This window comes from Pseudopodoces humilis, chromosome 10 (genome assembly GCF_049639895.1).
Source record: "Pseudopodoces humilis isolate 2021_Gansu_Grassland_sample_001 chromosome 10, ASM4963989v1, whole genome shotgun sequence".
Taxonomy (NCBI): Eukaryota; Metazoa; Chordata; class Aves; order Passeriformes; family Paridae; genus Pseudopodoces; species Pseudopodoces humilis.
Genome location: NC_142209.1, coordinates 11536377 through 11560580, shown reverse-complemented (window position 1 = coordinate 11560580; position 24204 = coordinate 11536377).

The window sequence follows — 24204 nt, the reverse complement described above, 5'->3', positions numbered from 1 at the left end:
ATTCATCATATTGGCAATAAACATTTGCAGCACACACTAAAATGGTTCCATGGGACTTTATAATGGGATATGCTGAGAATACATATGAAGAATACCACTAAAAGAAATCCCATTAGCTTAACAAATTGCAAATCCAAGTACAATCACTTTTTTTCTCTGTTGACATAATATTTTTTTCTCTAAAAACTAAGCAACTGCTTCACAAACATTTCCTTTAAAGAAATAAAAATATCTAACAGCAAGCAAGTTCAGATATTTGGATGCAGATCTCTGCACATCTCATCTGTTACTTCCCAGTATGGATGCAGGCTTCAAATTTGGGATGATATTTTGTGCTTTACATGGTGAAAAACAGACAGACACAGATGGAGCTTCCCCACCTGAACTCCCTATTCCCCTTTGATTTCTGGTCAGCATTTTCAGCATAAAGGGGAATAGATGAACTTTGTGGGCTCTGAAGATCTGCAGACTGTGCACCTTTGTATGTGAGCAAGGCAGGCAGAGGGAAACAGGGGAGGAAGTACAACAGCCCATAAAACTAAATTCATGTGAATTATTTTTCTCTGGCACTACATACTTACTTCATCTTTCACCTCAGCATTTTAAGGGCAATGTGAAAGGGCTGCTCCTATATTCACAGGTGTTCAAGAGTGTATCTTTTGAACTTAAAATTATTTTTGCTATTTTTTGGGTAAGGGGGTTTGTTATTGCTGTTCATTGGCTGGGGTTTTTTTGTTTTGTTTATACAGATACAATCAATACACTCCTGTTCTCATTTCCTTCCCCCTCCCCAGGGATTTCCTGTGTGTAATGGATACTTGATAACATTAGCACTGAATCAACTTTTGAATCCATGAAGGGCTTTAAATTGAAGAATAAGAATTTTCTCCCTTATAGAAAAATTTACCAAAAGCAAAAGAAAATTCAGAGGAGTCCATTGATATTATTTTTTAAACAGCAGATTTCTTATTTTGTTTATTTTGTATCTCTGAGGTACCAGATTAATTCCTGGAACAAGCAATGTGTTTTTTGTCAAAGGAAATCCCCAAAAATAGCAAGCTATGCAGAAATGTACAGTAATCTTTTTCCCCAGAAACCTTAAACACTTATTTTAAGGAAAGAAATAGAAAAAATTAACAACAAGTAAGAGAAGCAGAAAGGTGCTGCATATTTAACGTTTCCACCATGAATTACAGTGGTTCCGAATGTTTTGTTAACATTTCTCCTTCTCCCACACTGAAAACTTAAACCACTAAAACTGATTTTATAAATTGCAGGGTCACACTGAAAACTAATTTTATCTCCACCTGGACATCCAAAAATTATCCTCTCCCATATAACAAGGTCAAAGCTCAACCCAGGTGCATCAATGCATTTCAAACACTAACAATCTCTGAGCAATGCATGACTTGAAAGCCACCACCAGAATGAATGAAAAAGATCAATCAAAACAATAATTACATCTCAGAAGATACATTGTGTTTTCACAGAAGATTTGTTAAGAAGAAAAGAGGAGAAATTCGTCATACAAATTATTCACTATAAGGTACTTGCTTAACTATTTAACTTCTCAGAAGCACAAATCAGTTTGGATTCAAATGTCAGACAGTTGCAGTTTACTAATACATATGAACGTATATTTATCTTGAATGTATCATCTTCTATTTCTTTCCTTAAGACACATGAGCTTGTGACCTTTCACACAGAGTATTCTGGGGTAGCAGAAAGGTATAGAAGAGCTGTCATTCATATGCAGCACATGCAATCCACACCATCTGTGTGAAGCATCATTGATATCCATACACAAGGCCACAGAGGGAGACTGGGGAGAAAGTAAAACTAAATCCTTTGAACAGCTGCAGGTCCACAGGAATGTAAAACTGAGCAGAGAACCCAAAATTTTTCTATTCTAGAGCCTATGTTAGAGTTATGTTCCCCTCAAACCAGGGGAACAGTAAAACATACTTCGTGGAAAAAGGTCCTATGACATGTTTTAAGAGACCAAACTTATTTGAATAAGTGCTGCAAAAGCAGCCCTTGCACTAACAGACACGAGTTCCTCTTTCCCGCACTGGCAAGTATCACAACCAGCATGCAAGCAGCTGGGAGTCCAAGAGAACATGCTCCCAGCCATAATCCATCTCTTCTGACCCAAAGAAATCATAACCAAATGTACCAATAAGCACAAGAGAAGCTGTACAGGGTACACGTTCACTGACTGCTCAGTCTTTGGAAAGGAGCATCCATCACAGAGTTGCATTTTGCATATTCTGTACTCACCTAGCAAAGGCTCTTTTGATTAATTTTGGGTGAAGGCAATCACTTGCCCTTCACCTAAAAGCTGTCATTTGGAGCACAAATCTCTAACAAGAAAAACTATTGTTCTCTAGAGTTGCTCAAATACAACCTGTGAGACAAATAACAAAAAGGCTATTTATTGACATAAATGAAACAAATTTACAAATACTTAATTTTTACATTTGGGGACAACTAAATTTCAAACTTCTGGCCATTACTTCAGTGCGACTTCTCTAGATGAAAAGATTTGCCTGTCCTAAGGTACATCAGAGATCAAATATTCATCCCAAAATGAATAATCTTCTAGTTAGCATATTTGCATTTTCTCATAAATAAAGCATGAATTATTCTTCAATTGACAGGGGACTTAATCTCTGAGCTTTGCTTGAAATTACATGTTTTAGTGTCTGAAACAAAAAAAAAAAAGGCTCCTTCAAGACTTAATTTAGTGTAAAAAGCTATTATCTTTTTCTTTCTTCCTTATTTCTAAAGTGCAGAAGACAAACTTCTGAACACAGCATGATTTTTTACAAAATGGATAGTAAATTAACATAAGCAACAAGAGTATTGTTAAAGCATTCTAGAAATATGGTAGGGAACTAAGAAGAGGTTGCCCTATAGTTAATCCTGGGAAGGTTAAAGACAGAATTTTGTAGGCACTTCAGTTAGCTTAGATTAATAACTGCAGTGCCCATACTGCTTTAAGCACCAAGACTTTCAGCTTTTAAGTGTGGCAGCTGAGTTGTCTGGTGTACTCTGCATATCAGCATGCCAGAGAGGATACTGAGATTGGTCCTTTAACAATACAATAACAAAACAGTTAACAGTAACAATACTTTTAACAGAACAGTAGGTTTTCTGACTCAAGCCCAACACAACTTTTCTGGTAACGTGGCATTAAAAGCAGCACACAAAGAAGCACAGGTTACCTCCAGAACTGCCAAATTCAAGGTGAACAGCCATGAAGTCATATCTAAGAAGCTGTGAGAATGCAGTACCCTGAGCATTTGTTCTCATTTGAACATTTTGCACATTTTCTTTAACTTCTTGAACAAATAATTTGTAGTTCTGGCTCTCCAAAAGATCTTGCAGCTGATTTACATGAATTCACAATATTGCCATTGTGTCTGTTCTTTAAAAAGTTTTAAGGACACTAAGACATCTTTAAGAAATCCAGAAAAATTTAAAAAAAAAAAACAATTTGGGTGATGAGGTTTTTACTGAGGGATGGTGAATCTTCTACTGCCCCTGAACAGCTCCACTGCAGCAGAGAAGACAATGCAGAGTATTTCCCTTAAGTTTTTGAATGCTATAAATCCCCAAGTGGACTACTTTGATGCTTCTAAAGGCTTTCAAATGATCTTACTTTCAGAAATGTAAGCTGATTCTTTGAAAACTGTTAGTGATAAGGCACTTGAATTTTGACACAATCACTTAGTGCTTCTGAAACTTAAAGCTTGCTGCAAAATAGTCAAATACATTTTGAAGTTTGGCTTGAAAAATAATTATTTTCAGTTTCTCTATCAGTGAATTACAGGATAAACCAGCAATCAATTAATACCACAAAAATAAAAATTTGTGGGGCAGTTAACATTCAATCAGAAGAATGCAGTAACGTTTAGTTATTTTAGCTGGAAATATAATTAGCTGAAGCAAAACAAAATAATCATGGCCATTCACAAAGCACAGATACATATTTAAGGCAATTTTTGCTTTAGACTTGGTATAAGAAAATTGGTTTGGCCCAAAAGACATAACAGTGTTGTTGTCTAAGATATCTAAGCAGGAAGTTACCCCAGCCTGGATACTGCAAATGGAGAAAACCAAGCAACCCGCAGAGGAAACCAAAACACAGATTGACTGAGCCACTTCCCACAGCAGCTGCTGCTTCGTTTACCATCAGCTCAAATTAAAGTCAGATATAGCTCCAAAAACCACACCTTAGATCATCACCCAAAATCAGGAGGGAATACCTAATCCACTGCACGTAACCATCTGTGCATGGATACTGAATACATAGTAATTTGACTTTATTCTAAATATCACTCTCCCTAAAAAATTACCTGTATAATCTTGAAAATGTCAGGAAAATTAATCCACGACTGACAGAGGTTTATGTCCAAAAAGGAGACAGAGTCCTTTTGCTTTATTCAAATAAAGGGAGAGGCCATGGGGCATTCCTCTGGGGTCTCTCAAATTTTTGGAGGGAACAGCCTCATTTTTATCCTAATTTCCCGGCAGCAGTCCCTTCTCTCTTTCCCCGTTGGCTGAGGTACTTGAGAGGTACAGACTTCCCAGAATGCCTGATACCTAAGATTCCCCTCTAATGTATAGCCCTCCCTTTTAATTTTTAATTCTTATGGAATTTATGGATTTTCCCCATTGTTTCTTTCATCTTTCATATCCAATTTCATTTATCCACAAACCTACAGTTTGTTTGTAAAGGCATTCATTAATCAGTAGAACCCTTCCCATTGTTTTTTATCTCTCAGTGCTAGTTTTATCTACCAGCAGACCCACAGCTTGTTTGTAAAGACAAATCTGTCATTCCCCTCAAAAAGGTCTTGCACTAAGCACAAGGTCAGAGTCTAAACAGGGAGCCCATAAGTCAAGTGACAGACTTGTGCAGGGGCACTGCAGCCCCATCCTGGGAATTGAGAGTGCCCCAGAAACCTTGGAAAGCTAGAAAGATGCAGGAGATCCTCACCAGCCACAAACCTGCTTCTCACCAGGAAAAGATTAATGGTGTGCATGGATAAGGAAGGTGCTGCAGCAGCTCACAACAGAGAAAAGAGCACTCACAAGTGACAGAACAGTAATTTGATGTTGCAGGCAAGAGATTCCTCCCAGCTGGGGAGGCTCCTGAAGGAGCAGCCACAGCTGCAGTTATGAAAATGAGGAATGTTAACACAAAACATAGAGTGAAAGCACAGCTAACAGCAGATGAAAGAAATATTATACAGCTACCTAAAAGCAATATTTCCTCTTTCAAGGGCCAAATCAATCTAGTCTGTCTCAATCCACGTGAAGTTATCCAACTCATATTTGAAGCTTCTCAGTGCTTTCAGTAACTATGCAATAAGAAAAACTAAAGCCACTTTTCCTTGCAAATATTTTTACAAAGGCATTCTACTGTTGTGTTTAGTATGCAACCTCAAAAACCAATTATTAGCAGTCTTGTATAGCATCAAAAGTTACTAAAGAAAAGAGTAAAAAAATATTGTGAAAATATAATTACAAAATTTAAATGCATACCTATCAACAGCTGCCATTTATATTTATGTTATTGCCATCAACCTAAGCTCCCACAGAATAAAAAATACTAGAAACATGGTGAAAAATGTGACATTTCAAAGTAGCATATTTTGCTTTCCTACATTCTTTAAATATTCTATAAATAGCAAAAAAACCTCCTTAAGACACAACCCAACAATGTTTAGGTGAGCTAAATATTAAGGTCCCTCATCAGCTATTACATAAGCATTATTATGAGTTTGTGACCCACTTCTTTAAAAGATTTTTATTTTACTTTATAAGGCCATATTTATTTTAATTTTAAAACCAGCAAAAAAGTCTCTATGCAGAAATCCTTCTTATAAATGTGGATATTTAATCAGTTGTCACAACTTTTACTTAAATTAACATTTACACTTATTTACCTACCTCTCAGGCATTCTGCACTGGGGTCTTCATAGTAATTTCTCCACCTATTTATAAGCTCTGAGATAGGCATGCAGAAACTGAGGCTGAGAATACAAAAGGGGAAAAGGTATAAATTCTTTTACATGGTAATGTTTATTTTTATTTTTCTGAAGTGTTAGAAGTATGTTCATTTTGATAGAATTACCTTAACAAACCCCTGTATTTGCTCTTCATGTTGCTGTTCTCTTAGCCCTCCCTCATGCTATTTGTTCATACAGACATGAGCTATGGCAAAGCTGGGATCCTAAAAAAGACATGCCACTGCCATCAGGCAGCTGATGTCTGATTCTGCACCCTGGTGCCCCACTTGACATCCCTGCTCAAGCCCAGGGTAGGTGGGGAAGCAGCACTCCAGAGCTCTGCAGAAAAGCAGCGCTGTAGCACACACAGGGGTCAGCACAGGCTCAGGCTCACCAGCACTGCCAGACGAGGCACAAGCTGTGAGCTGGCCGTCCCTGGGAGATCCTCGGCTCACAAGGGAGGCAGAGATGATCCAAGCCCCGATTACAGCCAGTAATGGGGGTGGGAAGACCAGTAGCACTTCTAGATGGATCCTGCACAAGTGGCTTCAGAGAAAAGGTGCTGCAGTTGGGAGATTTCAGGCCTCTAAATACCTGCAGCTGAAAGGGTATTGCTCTTCCTTGTCCTAACTGAAAACTGGTTATTGCAATTTCAGATTTCTCGCCAGGCAGCCTGCAGTAGGTGGTGCCTAGCTGCACATTCTATTGATGACTGTGGCTGGGGTGGCAGCTTCACAGTCAGATTTGTCCGTCAGCCTTTCTGTGAGTGGTACTACTGGGGCACTTAGACAAACCCCCTGATGCCATGTTTTGTTTAGTCTGTCTGCACAGGAGCATAGCAAACAATTATCAGAAAGTTATGTACTCTGGATGAATAGTATATTAGAAAACACAGTCAAGCAATTACTGAAAACTAGAGAAGCAATAGATGTTGTTAAGTTATTAAATTAAATTTTCAAGAGAATGTCTATGTATTTAATTAGAATCTGACAAAAGTGCTTATGCAGGGAAGTTACAGCTTTACAAAATATCAATTAGTATTTTAGCAATAAATTGTTATCTTACTGTCTTGCTTTAGTAGTTTTGTTAAATGTCATTTAAGAGACTATCATCTTTGTAACTTGGATAACAGTGGCAGTTCATTTGGAGAAAGAGCAGACTATTTCTACACCCCATTTAAGAACCAGTCTTTAATTGTAGCATGCCTGCCGCTGCAACTGCAGTCACAACTTACCCTTTTTCAGACCGAATTCTTTAATTCATGAGCCTTTGCAGCACACAAACCGAGGCTGAAGACACTACTTAGACAAAATCAGCTGTCATGTTTGGATAGTTCTTGCTGCTAGTTTGCTTACCAGTGTTCCTTGAATTCTCAGGATGAACAAATGACAGGACAGGTGTGTCTGGGGTCTTGGATTATGCCCTGTGACTTGATTAGCAAGTACAAACACACAAGATGGAAAGGTGAGGTGAAAACTCAGAAGAAAAGCTCTACCCACTTGAGCCTAAACTCCTTAGTTATAATTTCCCTTCTAGAGCTTCCAGTATTCAGATTTACTTTTGCTTTGTGACCTTCACAGTATTCCAAATAATTTCTAGTTTCCCAAACAACCCAGTCATGCACATACAGTAATCTGAGTTTCAATCCAATTTGCACACATAGTAAGTGCAGCTGAGTATTTAGCTATTTTTTTCAGAAAAAAATGTGAAAGAAATAAGAAAATACAAACATTTTTGGCATGAATGGTTAAAACTCTCCTCAGTGAACTGTAACCAACATCAGTTCTGTGATATAATTCCTTTGTTCCCCAATAACATAGAAAACGTAAAAGCACAGGGGTGAAAATAGACAATTTCAAACACATTTGAAGTCTTTGCAATCATGACCATTACCTTCCAAGATCCTTGAAAAATAAATATTCATGACACTAGTTAAGAATAAGTAGATCTCCGGAGGTGATTTTTTTAGCTACATCAGTAATTCCAGCACAAAAAGGAAATAGACCTTAAAAATTAAGAGCAGCATAGAATAATTTAGCAGTACCTAAAGAGTGTTTGCTTTTTCTGTTATCAGCACCATGTCTTTCTGCTATATCTTCATTTAACAACAGGATTGTGGAGGAGTAGGTTAGTTTTGCCTGAGGTGATGGGTGAGAAGGACTGAGAAAAGTATCAAGAACATCATTTCCTCACTAACAAAGTCACAAGTTCGATTCTCTCGTCACTGCAGTTAGACTTGCAGTCTTGCACGATGCGAGAGAGGAGGTGGTGTCATTTACACTTTTGCAGAATGTTGCCTTCAAAATGGAAAAAGCTGGCAATCCTTTGACTGAAAAAACAGACCCAGACTTGAGCACTGAATACAGGATAACACCACTACACTGTCTCATTAGCTTCCAACTGAGCAGTTTACTCTGCAGACATGGTTAGCAGGCATGTTAATTACAAAGGGACAACACAATGAGTCTACCTCACTGAATATCCTGTACCAAGAGAAAAGTGCCTTAAGGATGGCAGTGAATTTCTTACAGGGCCCAGCAATCAAACAGCAATAGGCAAAACTAATGGCTTGATAAAAAAAATAAAAAAAGGTAAAAGAGAACCATAAGGAGTGATTAAGATCCACCTGTTAATTACAATGCTGAATTGATTTATCTGCTTTAAGTAGGTTGCCTATTAGTATCCCTATTTAATTTTTCTCACAGTATGAAAAAAAAGGAACAAGCTGGAAGAGTGCAAATTATTGTTTACAGGCCATTCCTTTGTTCTTGAGATAGTTTCTATCTTTTTAATTTTTTTTGCCCATGCAGCTTTGGACACCCCACTCTGGACTCTGTATCTTCCATCTAAATCTCTCTTACTCATCCTGTAAAGAAGAAGAATCCCTCAGTCTGGCAGTTGTGCTTAGCAAGTTCTCCACAGCCTTTGCATTTCTTTGCCTTAGCACCCACCCAGCATGCTGAGCACCAGATCAGCCTCAAGAGCTTTCAAGGTTTCCTCTGGTTTCATAAGCTGCTGGAGAAATTTGATAAATTGATTGAGCACACTGCTGGCTTGTCACGAGCTCAATGTCAAATGCCAATGCTTCAGCTCATCTTAAGGTTACTGGACACAATCCTAAGGGACACCTGTCTAGCACCAACAGCCATGAACTGGAGCCCACTGTCAGTTCAGCTGTCCTGCACTCTGGGCTGCATCCTGCAGCTCCCTTGTCCACACCTAAAGTCTGTGATCCTTCTCAGGGAGCATACAGTTCAGTGCTGTGAGCAAGTAGCCATCAATGAGCTTCAAAAATACTCCTTCCCTCTTAAAAAAAAAAAAAAAATAGTCTTTGATGATAATTTCTGGAGTGTAAAGTCCTCCATGTCCTTGATGATTCATACAGACCATTTGTATTCAGAAAGCCAGGTTTATGAAACTCCTGGAGTAGCTCACCTTGCACTGAGCAAAGTCAGTGAGAAGTGTGAGGGATTGACCTCCTGCTCTTTCATCGTCTTTGAGGCTCTGCCATCACGTGCTGCCCCATCACTCTGCACCGAAGGCCCTGCCAGGTGACCTTGTTGCCAAGGTAACCTCTTCCCTGACAACATGGTTTTCCTGCTAGGAGCTGGGTTATTGTCTCAGATGTTTGTATTTAAATAGAAGACCATCTATCTGCATTTAATGACCTTCTCTTATTAGGGCTTTGTTCTCATTTCATCTCAACACAGAAGTGAGCAGACACTGAAGAAGGTAAAAGGTTATGCATCCAAAATAAAGTCAGCAGTTTAGCAGGGTTGGATACAGTTCATTGGGAAGAATGTATTAATTCTTTATGCATCAGAGACCTTCCCACTGTCAGAGGAGTGCTTTGCTAACTGGAAGGGAGCAATAAACTCTTTCCCATGATATGCTCTGCTGTAAACTGATGAAGTGACATGGAACTAATTACAGTATATAATGCTTCCTGTTCTCTCAGAGACAGAACATCTAAAGGAGTAACAGTCACTAATTAACAATTGTTTCAGGCTACTAGGTCTAAAAGAATCTAGAGCAATAAAAATTAAGGATCTACAAACATGTTCTATACCTATTAGCTTTCAGGTGTCCATAACACCATCTTCCTTTCTTTCCTACTCTGCCACCTTCATCCTACATTACAGAAACTACTCTCAGACGATTACAATCATCCCAAAAGGTCCAGGAAGGACTTTGCTCCAGGTTTAGTCCCAGCACCACACCAGTGAAGGGAGACAGCAACCCCAGGGAAATGCAACACACTGCCTACTCAAGAGATCTTTTTCTGTGTGTTGAAAATACAAGGCTGGATGACAAACTTTAACATTAGACTTCAAAGTTTCAAATGCTAAACTTTGGTAGGATCAGGCTTTAATCATTGGAAAATAAATGCATAAAGTTCCAGGACAGTTTTCACCTGGAGGAAAGAGCACCATGCCTGAACAAAAAGAAAGGTAACTGCTGCAATAAAGAAAGTAAATTGTTTTCACGGACCACCATGCAAAGAAAAAGAAATATTTCACTGTTACAAGAGACTTAGTTTGGATAACAAAGCAAAAGAATTGTGATCTTAATAAGCAGGTCAGTAGCCAGGCACATTATCTAGAGAGACTAAAGCTTCCACAGGCTGTGAGGCATTAGGTATCCATTAGATATAACTGACACGCTGCAGAGGGATATCTTCAGAGCAGTTTCTGTGCCCATCAATTTTATCACAATTTGTTCTTGATTTTTTTTTCCCCCCTCTAAAACATTTCTCATTTGAATGTGTACACTGAGTGCTTATTTCATATGGGTTAACCTAACTGAAGCCCAGTATTTGGATGGGCAAGCAGCCTGCTGGTGATTTGTTGTTCTGGGAATCAATGTTTTGTAAAACAGAAGGTGTAAGTGTATGCTGAATAAAACTCCATGCATACTCTTAAAATCAATCCCCAAAAGTGTTTGCTACAACACCACATTTGCCATATAAAAACATGTGTGTGCAAAGAGAATGAAGTGGCAGTAAACCCTACAGCAGTAAAGAAATTAAAATGACTTTATTAAATTTAGTAACTTCTGGGTATCAACAACTGAAAACCAAACAAACAGTGCCACTTAAGCTGACTGTTTAGGCACTTTTTGTACTGATATTTAAAAATGCTTATAGTTTATTGGTATTTGGTCAGTTGTCACCTGCTGAGAAGAAAGCATACAGGCAGTCCTAAACCATGCTATATTGACCTTTTCAAAATTTTCAAATTCTAGTTGTTGGCCATTCCTTTTGTTTCCTCTCTCTGAACCTTAATATTCTCTGAGCAACAGAGAAATGGAATGGTTGCCTTCTCCAAACAAACACAATGTTGTAAAGGTTAAAGTAGTTTATGAGATTGCTGCTGCTGTTCTGCTGTCATTTGCAAACTATGCTGTAAGCCATGACTGGAAGGTGCTGCTCAGACAAGAACAGGGAGAGGAAATAAGGAATGACAGAATTTCTATTCATTGTTGTAATAATGAGTTTTACAAACTTTTCAAGTCTCTCTCAGCAATCTCTTAGTAGAAGAGGGAGTTCGCAAGTTGTCCAGATGATGCTAATGCAGTACTTGACTGCTTAGTTTCCAATTCTTTTTTAATAGTGCTATGTGTTCAGCTAAACACCAATTCATGAAAGTTTAATACATAACATTAGCATAATTTCACAAGCTGATTGTTGCTGTGCAGTCCTACTGGCATATATTTTGATGTCATACTACATCAGGACCTGAGCATCCTCACAGTAGATTTCTCACACAGATGTTCATAACTTTTCTTTGGTCACAATACTGGGACAGAGGGGATTAGTTCCCACTGAAAGCTTGAAATTAAAAGTTGGCAACATGTCAAAACATTGCATTTCTTACTTGGCAGTGTTACATATTCCTACTGAGTATGTTACCACTGTCAAGATAAACTAACCACTTCTAATAACATTAAAAGTACTCATTGACACAAAATGTGTCAACTGCTGTCCTTAGAAATTGCTCACAGTATTTTTTTTCTTTTTACAATAATTAAAAACAAATGGCATAACAGCTTTTATTTTCCAGTCTGAATGGAAAATAACTATAAAAATTTAAAAATACATATGAAGGCAGGGAAAGGTGACCTTTGAAGTATGGACTAGTTATTCCACATACCTTTGGAAACACTGCAAGAGTTAGTCATAACTACTAAGCTTCACTCAGTGCAGGTCAGGAATAACTTCCCTCAGTATGTTGTCACATGTCTTTTGCACTTTGTTACTCAGAACCTTGCAACAGAAAATACATCCTTTAAATAGATCCAGGAACATGCTGGTACTTCGGCAGTGTTTTTTCAGTCAAATAGTCCAAACTGCAGTCTCATAACAGGACTTGAAGCAAGCTCCTTGCCAATATGCATATTAAAAAGTCTCATTACTAATACGGATAAATTATTCAAAAAACGCCCTAGCATCAGCTAATCCTCTGATGCTATGCTCTCCTTTCCCACATCACCCAGGGTTAAAGGTCTGACAGTCTCAGCTGTCCCTAAGCAGAGCTGGGGGAACATTTCCCATGTTGGAACTTGACACATTTTCCTATTCCACTCTGCTTCCTGGGACCCTGCTCAGGACGATACAAGCCTACACAAATGGCAGAAGTCCTGTCCTTTACCCCTTTTAGTCCTATCATCAAGTGATAAAGGAAAAAGTCCTATTTAGTGGATGAAACTGCATCTTTCCTTCGTCTCCATGGATGTTCCCTTGGTAGGTATTTATTGACTAAGCCAGAGAAAGACTGTTTTCAATTGTTACTTTTATGCAGGTACATAAACTCTACCTTTAACGTAAATATTTAATTAGGCATAATGTAAAGCTCTAATAATGCACTATTTACCGCCAAAATTTAAGTTGGAACCAGCAGAAACCTTTTGAGAAAATAAATATCCAAGTGCTATAATTTTGCTCAGTGTTCTAAAATCCTGCCTTGATTGAATGCATCCTGAGGGTGAATACATTGAATCAAAAATAGCAATTAAAAGGGACTTTCAGGTTTGCTTTGTATAATTAAAACTGAAGACATTTGCAGCTAACTTGAAACCTACTACTCCCTGCTCCACATAGTTTTTGCAAAGTACCTCCATGACTCTCTAAAACAGCTGGAAAGCTGATGAGCCTTGAAACTGCTACCATATTTTCCCCTTTATATCTTTCTAGCTAAGAAATATACATAAATTAAGAAAGATTCTGCTGTAGTTCTTGACAAACAGAGGACAACTGGAACAAGAAGCAACATAGGGATTCCCTCACGTGTTCAAGCTCATTTCAGAGGTTGGCTCCTAAAGCTCTTTCCTGCAGTTTGTTTACAAATTTTGTCTCTTTCAGTTTCTGAGCTCCACTGGACTAATTCTGAGTTGTTTCAAGTTAAACTGTCAGAGAGCACTTCCTGGAATTCAAGGTGACTGGAAACACAACATGCCCAGTCTAGAGAAGAAGGTGTTGCTGCAGTAAATATCCTCTATTAGAGTTTGTGTTAGGTTCTCCTGCCAGCTGCACTCCTGATAGCAGCGTAAGCACAACAGCTTCCACTAGAGTAAGAGTCCAGATATGTTTTAAGGGTCCTGCATTCTGTGGAGAACTCCCAGTGCTGTGACTAACATATTATCAATTTATTTAAACTAAATCTGACACATATATAAAGGAATTGCAATCACTCTTATCAGCTTAAGGCAGGAATACCCTGAAAGATTTTTTTCAGGATTCCAGCTGGTTGCATGCATTAAGAGTATTTATTACTGTTCACAGCTAATAAGACTTGCATAACTGCCCCTGAGGGACTTGGAATCATTGCTATCATCTGGAGGCTCAGACACCAGCAAACTCATTCAAGAAAGTCATGTTTCTGCAGCACACAGAGCATGTTTAAAAGCCAAAATATGTTATACAGTCAGAAGCATAATAGGATACACATGCTGAGCATTAATAATCCTTACAGAAATTTATTACCAACTTTTAATTTGAATGCCAAATGTTTGATTAGAACATTTAGTAAAACTGTTACCTATTTCCAGAAACTAAATAAGAGTGGAAAACTGCCTACCATTTATTCTGCAACAGTCTTGATATCAGATTCACATATCAAAAATCTCATGGCCCCATGTTGGAAAGGATGCTCTGGAGGTCATCTGGTCAAATCACCCTGCCCAGAGTTACCCAGAGCAGGTTATCCATAGCTCTGTCTGGGGGCTTTGGAGTATCTGCATGGATGGAGAGACTGCACACTCTTCTGGGCAGCCTGCTCAAATGTCAGTCACCCTCACCAGTGAAAAAAAGTGTTTCCAAATGTTCAGATGGAACAAGATGTTTCATTTTGTGCCCATTTCCTCTAATCCTGTCACCAGGCACCACTTTGCATTTGCACCCTCCTGTCAGGTATTTATATAGATTGATAAGATCCCCCTGAGCCTTCTCTCCTTTAGGGTCCATGGTGCCAGCTCTTATCAGCCCTCCTTACATGTGAGGCACTCCAGCAGTCCCTTCATCATCTTTCTGACCCTTCACTGGGCTCTCCAGTATGTCCAGTATCTTTCTCTTGTACTAGAAAGCCCAGAACTGGACAGAGCGCTGCAGGTGTGGCCTCACCAGTGCTGGACAGAGGAAAAGGATCTCCTTTCCCGGCCTGCTGGCAACCCTTTGCATAATGTAGCCCAGGACAGCACCCACCTTTGCACCAAGTGCATGCCACAGCCTCACTTCAGTTGGTGCCTTTGCCAGGTCCTTTTGTGCCGAGCTGCTCTCCAGTGTCACTGCTCCCAGCCCATACCGGGGCATGGAATTGTTCCTTCCCAGCTGCAGCACTCGGCACTTTCTTTTCAAGCTCCACCAGGTTCCTGTCGGCCCATTTCCCCAGCCTGCACACATGCATTCATGCCAGGCTCTAAATCTCTTCCTCCCTTTTCTTTAGATGCTGATTCTCATTCTTAGAGAAAGCCGTGGGATTACTAATGAAGAAAGACTGACATGCACTGTCCAAACTAAAATAGAAAGAAAATATAAACAGTAACAAACACATAAACACCAGGAGGTCTGCCACTCACTGGGGAGAAGGAACACAGTCACTGCAAAGCTTTGCAAATCAAAGGAATATGGAGCATATACTGAAGTGCAGGCAGTTAATCAGAAACACTTGTTTGTTTTCTGCTCATTTGTTTTCAGATGACAAGTCCAACATAGAAATCTCGTCTTCACAAGACTGGTTTGCATAATTTACTCATACATGAACTGAACAAGTTTTCCACTGCAGTAGCCCCATGTTGGGCCACATTTTTCCACCAAGACAGAGCTCTGGCCAAGCTGCATTTGTAAATAGGTGTTGAACATCTCAAAAGGAATGCATGAGAGGAGCTTTGAGTATTGTTTATTTTGTAATTTTTTAGTGCAGAAGCTCACTTAAAATTTTTATGCCAATAGTTAAAAATATGCACACCTTTAAGTGTTTCAGTAGATAGGAAAAGAATAGCTTGAGTCTTTCTTTAAATGTGCTTATTATTATACAATAAGTAGTATCTGTTTCACAGCAGCATGTATAAAGTACCTAAAAACAGACATGAATTAAAAAGCTAAAGTGGCACTTCTTTGTTATTATCCTTAGTATTTGTCATCCTGTCTTTCATCCTTTTGTATTCTGATAATCCAAATCTTTAAATCCTTCAAGAACTCATTTGGGGTTTGGGGTTAAGAAAGATTTAGTTCAAAATGCCAAAATTCCTTCCACAAATCTATGCCTTCATGACAGTACATAAAAAATATTTTAAAAACATGTATATAATTATAAAAAGTTTTAATGAATAAAGAAGTGTTCAGTATTGCACAAACATGTTTCACAATAAATCCTGTAAGGACAATGTAGAACTGATACCTTCTGATAACTCTTAGATTTCAATGCAAGACATTTGAGAAAATTTAAACTACAGCAAGTTTATTTCACAATAAAAAAGTAAAAATATAGTAACATGGAAGAACCATCTCTTTAGAAACTAGAAAATTATTTGATCATGAATCAGGTGAAAGAATGCAGTTAAACTACTGGTTGCTGCACTAAAAGACTAGATACATGCAAAGAGTGAACACTGTGAGTAGTTTATTTCCTCAGCATTCTTCTATAGAGAGGAGTTACTAAAGTTCATCAAAAGCTTAAAAGGTAAAAGTGTAAAAAAAGGGTAAAAGTGAACAACATTCAGATGGTGCTATAAAACATAGTGTTTAGTAAGAGAAGACCTTACACAGGTAAGGGTGTTATGCAAAGACAAGTTCATACATTCCCTACCCCAGGCCATCCCAGCTGGCCATGTCCAATGGCCTAAGAAAGAATCTCAACCATATGAAGGCTGTTCTCACAAATTTTCTTCTGGATCCCAGGCACAGCCAGGCAGGCACCTGCACACCTCTTCCAGCCCCCAGGGCTGTGCCACAGCAGCCCTAAAAAGGCAGCCCTAAAAAGAGGCACATGGCCACTGGGCACAGGAAACAAGTCCCAGCCAGCTCCAGCCAACACAAACCCCAGGCAGCTCCTGGGGCCTTGAACCACAGGACTGCTGTGTGCAGCCTTCTATGGTAAGTGGGAAAACGCTCAAAAATGCCCAAATATTGCACAGACCATACAGCACACTGTCTGGCAACATGTCTGCAGCCTCAGATACTGAGCTAGCAAGTGGTTTCTCCAGCCTTGGCTGCTTCTTAGACCTCAGCAGCAGCAACTCCAAGAGGCCCTCCATTACAAAGATGAAAAATAAGCATGAAACAATTATCAAAGTACAGTGTCTACTGCACACACAGAAAAAGGTTCTATGGTATCAAAAGTCTAATTTATCAATGCTTTCAAATGAGAAAGCCTAAAAATTATAAAGATCTGCAGGGAATCCAGGCCAGGAACTAGAGATAATTTCAGCCCCTGAATGGACACTGCGGAGTACAGGGAGTGTCTGGGAAGGTTTACGTCCAGTTATATGGGAATGAGCTTCCAAGACACCTGCCAACAACTCAGCCAGCTTTGTCAAAGGCATATAGGGCACAGTCAGTTCACCAGTGCTATCTGGGCACTTAGACTTCTGTGAACCTAAAAAATGCTGCATACCATTGCAAACTATGGCATCCTGGTCTCTGTGTCCCCAGCACAGCTTTAACAGTGCTGTGGAGAATTCCTGTGAGCCCACTTGTGTTTCCATACAGCAGCTGAGCCCCAAACCCAGCCCTTAGTTTTTTTTTTGTAAGCAGTCATTTTCCAAGATAAACATTTTACAAGTTATCTGCAAAGAACTGTGGGAATACTTCAAGTCTTTAAAATGAAAATTAGTACAAAGGATTGTGTTTGGGTTTTTTAGTAAGAATAATAAAAAGATAATGGCAAAATGACAACAGCATTATCAGCATGTAAAAATAATTCTGCTACTGACTAAAATTCAAAGAGGTCTAAAAAGAATAGAGAATAAGGGCAAAGAATAAACCTGATTCCTATCTGGATAAAACAAAGTATTACTTAGCACAGCTGGAAGTAGACTTTGATGTAAGATTACAAAAAGTACAATAAGATGTTGAAGCTTTCAAAGTTATTCTGTGGTTAACAGTAATAGGGGGTGAAATGAGAACCATGTACATGGGTTTCTATCCCATTGCAGACCAGGCACTACCAACTCATTATCTACTTGAACAGTTATACTTAACTAAACCAATGCAATCTCATATTCTTAGTTACAAAGTAATCCTAAACTTAAATTATTCACCTCATTTTCTTCCACCCCAACATATCATAAATCCACACAAACCTTTGTGGCAAAACAAGAAAATCCATAAAATCTCAAGAAGATCAAACAAAAGAAAAATTATGCTACAACATAGCAAAAGTCAAGGAGAGCATGATGATGCAACATCACCCTGGAACAGATAGGACACCTCCCCTATATTGAACTCTTGTGCAAAACAACTGTACCAGCAGGGAAATGTCTCTGTTTCTTCTGACTGCCCCTGAGGCACAGCACAGCACAATTACCATTTCACCACATTTCACTTCTGGCACTGCACTGGGGAAGCAAACACCTCCCTGTTGCACAAACCCTCATCATGCTCTCCAGGTTTTCTACAGGTTTATTATGTAAGTAAGAGCTGTGCGGCTCTTCACAATCCCGACCTTTGTTTCTGAAGCTCAATAACTGGACCAAGCTAAACATGATGAAAAGCCCAGCCACAAGCCCAAATGAGCTGTGGGCTGTAGCCAATGCACTAGCCTCTTACTTGGAGTTGAAATTGAGGTAGAGCTTTACTAACTGCTGAAATATCACATTTCATCTAAGTGACATCTTCCAACACTCTTTTTCTAAGATTCACTACATATCTTTAAGTCCTGAAGATGGCAAATGACAAATCAATGAGGATGTATCACAAAGAATATAACAGAAAATGGTAAAAAAGAAAAAAATATTAAAAATTGCATCTTACCAAGCACAGTGAATGCATGAGCCCAGAGCCTTGATCCAGATTAACTTCATGTCTCATTTTGTGCATAATGTCTTTAACTAGTAGCTTTCCAGGAGTGAAGACATCTTCAGTTTGTACCATTGAAGAGAATTCAAGGTATTCACACGCTAAATACAAACTGTATTCTGCAACATGAACTCATTCTCATATCAACAGCAATACAAATATGTTTGCATCAGTAGGAAAGCTTAACATGTGAGTCAATGTTCACATGCACACCCAGCCAGCCTCAGCAGGTGCCAGGTGACTTGTCCTGGCATTAGGTTGTCACCTTGTCTGTCAGATTGTCAGAGATATTTCATCCCCAATTCCATTATACTGAAGCTTATAGCTCCTAATATGCTGATATTACTAGAATGTGACTTGGAACAGAGTAAGGTATAGCATCCTGTAACATCTAATCAGCCATCCTGGACCTCCCCCTACAAGATTAATCTATTTTCTTTAATGCCAACAGAGAAAAATATTCAAACTCCAAACCATCACAGTGTCTGCAGATTAGATACAGATGATCATAGGCATAACTATCAGCCTGATTTTCCCAAACTACCCAATTATACTCCCCATGATCCTGGAAATTAAAGTCACTTGCCCTATCATCTTTATTTCCAGCAGGCTCTTTTATTAACAATTATTTTAGGCCCTTTTATCAATAACAGCTTGCAGCTGCTCACAACACTGTCTCCCAGAAAATCAAGTCCTGCTTCCTTTGTCAGTATGATTTAAGAAACAAAATTTCCAGGTTCTACAAACTCTGTTCTTTTTTCCAATTTTAAGTTTACAGTTCTGTCACAGTAAAGGAAAACTATATTTCAAATGCACTAATAAGACATTTTCCCAAGGGATTGCCTATCAAATTTCAGTTTGCCAGAGACATATTTATTCTCTCCTGCATTATTGCTGTTACAGAATAAGTCTCTCAGGAAGATTTAAATTCAAAGAGAGATTTCAATAAGCAAAACACAACTTTAAAAAAACATTTACTGACATGTATTTAAAGGAAGAAATATGGGAGAGAACACAGCTACAGAGCCCCCCCTAAAACTCTCTGAGGAGCTGAGACATAACTAACAAGCATTAGAGAAGAACAGGATTAGCAGAACTCCTGACTGAATTCAGCTGTGAAGAGGCCAGGTTGCAGAACACTTATTGGGTCTGAAGGTCTGAAAGGCAAGGAAGGAAAAGCACCACTTGTGATGGGAAACTAACAGAAGCTACAACAGAAAAGTTGCAGAGAAGGTGTACAAGGCACTTCAGGGGCCGCATCACAGCATATGATGTATACACAATGGATTCCTGACTGCTTTTTCCTCTCCCTGCTTCCATCAGCTACAACATATGTCTGCCACTCTGTCAAGTGTCATGTGATGCCTTTTAACTTACACCCACCGTCAGCTTTCCCTACTGCCATCTCCTTTCTGCCAGCACAGCAATATGGTTTGATCATTCTCTTGGAACCCACTGCCACCTTCTCATTTCCCAGAGTATTTCTATGGGATGACAGCGAGGTGCTCCTTCCCTTCAATGCCTGTGTGCACTTGCTGTGGTCTTCTCAAAGCTGCTTCTTGAACTGCAAACCAGACACCAAATTCAAGGACTGCATGCCACATGTTAGCACAACAGAGCAGAGAAATAGCCAAGCCTAAGCATTAAGTGTGTTCATTTGACTCAGACTGAATCCCAACAGATTTTCAGCCTAGATAAAATTTTTGATAAGAAAGACTGAAAATAGTTAAGCCAGTTTTCCAAAGTACACTTACACTGGACAGTTTGTAACTGAAAAACTTCTGTGTGAATTTACAAGGTTAATAATATTCAGCTAATTAAGCAATCGGATTAGCTAAGAATGATGAGCTTTACAGCTCTCAGAAGATCAAACTGTCAAAGCTGGCAGTGCCATATTGCACCCAGATACAGCAGGATGTAAAATATAGTGAATTAAAATAGAAACGTGCATTATACAGAACTATTCTAGGACAGCAGGGAGATTACAAACTAACTAGCAAGTACCGGAATTAGAGCTGCCTGTATATCTAGAAAACAAGGAAACATACTTGGAACAACAGCAAAAAGAAGCTGATCACAAACTGCTAGGCCAGTTTCCAGGGCAAGGATACAGAGTCACTGGAATCACAAATGCAGGCTTAGAAGTCTGGTGATGCTCATGTTCTACAGCTTTCACCTGACAGCCTTTGGATCACTGACCTCAAAGGTAACAATGTAAAGCTGTATTTAGGAAACCAGCCCACTTGCAGAAGAACTCAGTTTGCAGAGTTGTATTCTCACTGAGTAAAAAGATTACATGGATTCCAGAAGCAATTACTAACACTAACACTTCCAAAGAGGGGAAAACCCACCTGAAATACAGCTGAACACAAAAAGAGACATTCTAATCAAGGTGTCATCATGCAAACTTTTGCTGTCTTTCCAAAACCAAGGAAAAAAGAATCAACATATAAAAGGTCTCCATCAGCTGCCATTGTGGGGTTATTGAAGCTTTTAAACATGATGTTGTAGGAAATGCATCATACATTTAGAAAGGCAGGGAAGAGGAAGCAGGTAGAGGAGGGCACTGATAACTAAACCAGCTATTAGCTGGATGATCTGACAGGTATTTGTTCTTACCCAGCTGGGTGTTATTTAGTCCTGACTCAGTGAGCCTGAAATGCTTTATAAACACCTCGGGGAGTCAAGATCCCCGCTGTTAAAATGACAGTGACTCAGTAAATGGGTTCCTTATGTACATGCCAGCATACTCTGCCTTTGCCTGCATGATTACATTTTAACTCTTTCAAAAAAAAAAACATAAAAAAACCATAAAAAAAACCCCAAAAGACAAAAAAAAAAATAAAAATAAAAGAATCATCTACAAGTCTTGAAAATATTACTTAAACCAGACCATTTTTTTTTGTAGGACAGTCAGGTTTAAAAACTTTTATGTTTACACCTGTACAATAAGCAAAAGATCTGAATAATCCAAGTGACCAAAAGCACTCATTGCTAATTAAGTTATCTAGTTTCACTGGTGGCCTGAAGGTATGCTGCAATCTTTCACAGTACCAAAACCCACCATAACCAACAAAAGGAAGAACAATGGCTGAATATTATAACAAGGAATATACGTCTGATCTACATTGGGATTTTTTTCAGTTAGATTCAGTCTTCACATGCTGAATTCACAGGAGGAAGGAGAGCTAATGATAGACAGAAATAATATCTGTTTATGATATAATTTCAGTTATAAAAGAAAGTTACATTTTTTTCAAGGGAACATTACATTACCCTCCCTAATAATAGATGGATTCACAATTATCACTTTACCTCCAGACCATGTCAAAGTAAATCCAAACCAGGAATATTGGGCTCTTCTGCATTATGGTAGATTTAGGTTTAACACTGTTGCTGAGTCCAGAAGTAATTATTCCTCTTTAATATATTTCTCATACAATTCAAAATTATATTTTTAGATACATGCCTACCACATGAAACTCATATCAGCAAACTTATCCATTGGTTGCACATGAAGTAGGTGTTGGGGAATGTGATCAAGACACCTCTGCTTTTTCTGATAGATACTGAGACACAGAGACACAGCTGGCAACAAAGAAAAGAGTAAATGGCAGCTTGGCCATTTGGTTTGTTACCTCCCTTTGCACACTTTCAACATCCCAGCTAACCCACGAAAAGCCAAAGTTGGTATCACCTTTAATTTTCATACGTGTCATCTTTCAGGGGAAAGAATAGGAAAAAATAAACATCTCAAATATTGTCAGCAAAGATACTACAAATATAAGCAAGAGTACATGCTATTGATTTAATTTAAAGCACAAACTGGGAGAAAACACCTGACAAAACACCAGAATTAAGTAGATCACTGGGTAACAGCAAACTGGGCAGGAGATTGGAGCCAGTGTCTGTTTAAGAAGTGAATAACAAGAAGAAAAAAAAAAATCTTAAAATTTTATTTTAAGAAAAAAAATATCATATTGTGGTTATAATTAAGTAGATTTTTAAAAATTTACCCATTCACAAGAAATTACATGTACCCAAAATTGTTCAGTCTGCCAAAAGAATCTTCATGTGCATGTTGTTCTGTAAAGCCAAGACAGACATTGGAGCTACTTCATTTCTAAACAGGGCATCTATTTTTAATTCTCTGCAAATTACTATCAAGCAGGATATCTGGAAAGAATGTGGTTTTCATTTTGAAAGTGAGCCTCAGCAAACACATATGTAAAACTGACAGTTAGCTGATGACTTTCTTGACTCTGGTAATTACTAGATTTGAATCCAAGTCAGACTTTGCAGTGACATATAAAGCTGTGTGAAAATGCTAGCAGGGAAAAACTTAGATAATCTACACAAGTCTGCAGCAAGCTATTTGTAAGAGTCAGCTGCAAGAGATAAACAGTGCTGCATAGACTGCATTGAAACAGTGAAACAAAGGATCTTGAAAAAAGTGAGTATCCTTAAAAATGAAACGTTCTTTTTTTTGTATTCTTTAAAAGATTTCTATGCACAAAAGTCAAGTAACAAAGTGCTACAATGATTGTCCATGTAAGGAGATGAGAAAATTTAGAGACCTTTTTGACACCTGGTTCTTAAAGATCAGAACAATGGAAACAATCCATATTCTTACAATATTTCAAGGAATATTAGAAAAAAATATAAAAGGAGTTCTTATTTTTGTGCATCAGAGTAGCCAAGTGCATTTAAGTAACAGACTCCTTAAACAACCAAGAAACACGGGTCAAATTCCCCTTGATTTGTGCCAGTACAGATTAGTAGGAGTTCCAGTGCAGGCAGTGGTGACAAACTGATGTATTGGCAGGACTATCAGTCTTTGGCCAATACCTTTGTGCAATTACAGTCTACAACAGGACACTGTGGCGGTCTACTTATACATTCTTGATACTCCTGAATTAAACACAGAGTAATCCATCCCAGTTATGTAGCTTAAGTCTAAAATTCTACTTGCTTTACATCCTTAAGTATTATTATAACCTTGAATTGTCTAATATAGTTCAATTGATTAGGACAGGGCAACATGATCTATAATACTTCTGTACTATTCACCTCTGGTGTGGGTAATCATTTTTTGCTGTAAAAAATTGACTGGCTAACCACTGACTGAGACAGAGTGACATGATCTTTGACCTAAAATAAAGAACCCTCAAAACCGAAAAATGCCAATAATACAGCACATAACTGCAGCGAAATATCACCAGATGATACAGAACTCTGTAACAGTGATTTCTTTATTATTTATTACAATCTCAACTTTGTTACCCATTTATTTACACCATAAACTAAATCATTCTTTGTAAAACACTTCTAAAGGCTCAAACTGTCTCTTATAAGAGTCTACACAGATTATATCTGTAGTGACATTGGGTTAGTGACGTTACCATGTTCACTGACTTCTGATTGTCACCTAACTATAAACGAGCCCAAGCATCTCGCTTTACAGAAGAGAATGATGATATAAAATATCTTTGAAGATATATTGTAGAATTTCCAGAACAAATAATAAGAAAATATGATAAAAGAAAATTCCAAGGACATTAAAAGATAACTTTGAAGTTATAACATTTTACTTTTATAAATATGGTATTCTTTCCCAGTATAAAATATGGTGTTTCTTTTGTGATTGCAGAACTGAAAAGCTACAGCAATTAC